Below are 2,059 nucleotides of genomic sequence, written 5' to 3' on the forward strand. Positions count from 1 at the left end.
AAATATCATCTTGATCTAAAACTTTTGTAGCCCCCAAGAACTTTTCAACAGTAGACTTCAATTCACACTATTTCAGGTTGTGTGGTCCACTTGAGCTTTGGATATAATTAATTTTTTATTAGAGCCTTAAAATTATATGATAAAATGGATGGACGGAGTTGATACAATGCATGAATGACGGTGGGCTCCATAAACGTACTAAGTTCCTCGGCACGCAATCCGCTTCCACGACATCACATGTTCACATTCAAACCTCAGGGTTCATTAATAGTTATTTTTCTCTCTCCACCGTTTTCTATCACGTGCCCTACTCAGAAATCAGAATGTTTCAACAATAGTCATTTTTGGAATCATCCTAATGTAAGCGTAGCAAACGATGGACAGGATGAATTACAACCATTAAGTGGGTCCACCTAGCTTCCGATTTTATGAACTTCCGGCGGTTCAGGTTGCAGGCAGTCCACGTCCTCCATTTTAAATTTTTTTGAAAAACTCATTTTAAATGCAACGGAATGTAGGGTTGATGGTGGGACATGGAATAACTACTGTGCTGCCATTTACTAATTTTCCCATATCATTTAATGCTATGAACCCAAAAATGAAATAGTTATAGATCTCAAGTGAGTTATAAATCTTAAGTGAATCATGTTAGGTTTTTTTCAAAATAAGAAGAAAAGAAATTTTATTTTGAGAAAAGAATAGTTGTTGCTTTGGTGATTATTGGTGTGAATGGTGATGCCCCTTAGTGAAGGGAACATCTTTTGAATTTGAAATGAAGGGATGCTATTGTTGGAAAGACCACTATTGATGAAAGATACCATAAAAGAAGATGTCTTTTCATGAAAAAGGTTTTAAATATCTCTTGTGATTCTATATAAATCCATCTTTAGGTCAATCTGTATACATAATTCCAACAATCTCCTCTCATCATTTTTCTTCACCATTTTCATTTTTGGAAGGTTTTTAGAAAGATACAGTTTTCAAGTGCTAAACTGTAAATAATTTTCAAGCAGTAAATTACAAACAGTTTTCAGAGAGTAAATTGTAACAGCATAGAAGTTAGGGTTGTACGCTGTAAAAGTGTGTTCGGGGTGCGATTTTTCGATTTTGTATACTGAAACTCACACTTCTCTGGTATTAGAGAAGATGCTTATTGTATCCCTGGAGGCGGATTTGCTCTAACCCTACTGCAAATTGATTTAATCACCGGTAGGGTACGAATATCGCCTTAAAAATAGCGGCATTTTAACACACTTTAAGCCTATCTTTAAGTGATTCTTTTTCTATTTATCGCCTTCTGTCATAATAAACCCCATGGAAAGAATAGTAGTGATTGAATGACTAACATTAAAAACTTCATAGGATACATTGTAATCTTTATTTGACATTTAACTGGTTGATTAGGTCATACATACCTGGACTAAGCAAAAACACAAATATTGTGGCCGCTAACAAGTTTTTAATGGTGAACATTCAATCACCACCTTTTCCTGTGGTGTGGTTCAGATGAGATTTGGATTTGACTCATTTTTGAGATCATGCCCTAAAATGGTCTGGAAAAATGGATGGACGGTGTGGATAAAACACATACGTCATGGTGAGGTCCACAGAGCACCATCCAGAAGCTACTGGCTTGTGAAAGCGTCGGCAGGTAATCCTCGCCGTAGATAATCCACCCTCTCTTAGTTCAACCGGCTCTATTGTAAAATAACTCACCGATTACAGAATCCCGCGCCTCGATTTTGGTCACACGCAGGACTCCTCGGACGTGGAAGCTCTGGTCTTCTCATCCAAACCTTTGATCCGACGGGTCTCATCGTGGATAGATCCTCACCATCAGAAATTACAAAGCCATTTCATGCTCGACAGATGATGATATCTACGGTCTTGGTTGACTTTGATCCTCATCCTTAGTAATTTACAAATATTAGTTTTTTTAACATATTTTATAGCAGCTTCCATAGCATAGTGGTATTGCGTTCGCTTCGTAAGCGAAAGGTCGCGAGTTCGATCCTCGCTGGGAGCTTTGATTTTCGATTTATTATATCAGAAATTTTTT

The 2,059-nt window shown here is 37.3% G+C and overlaps 1 non-coding gene across 1 annotated transcript; it reads left to right on the top strand.

Moving 5' to 3' along the window:
• Positions 1–1,954: 1,954 nt before the first annotated feature.
• On the top strand, positions 1,955–2,026 carry TRNAT-CGU (transfer RNA threonine (anticodon CGU)). Its single transcript has one exon. It is a non-coding gene; the product is annotated as a tRNA-Thr (tRNA).
• The last annotated feature ends 33 nt before the right edge of the window (positions 2,027–2,059 follow it).

The sequence above is a fragment of the Magnolia sinica genome, chromosome 5 (genome assembly GCF_029962835.1).
Source record: "Magnolia sinica isolate HGM2019 chromosome 5, MsV1, whole genome shotgun sequence".
Taxonomy (NCBI): domain Eukaryota; kingdom Viridiplantae; phylum Streptophyta; class Magnoliopsida; order Magnoliales; family Magnoliaceae; genus Magnolia; species Magnolia sinica.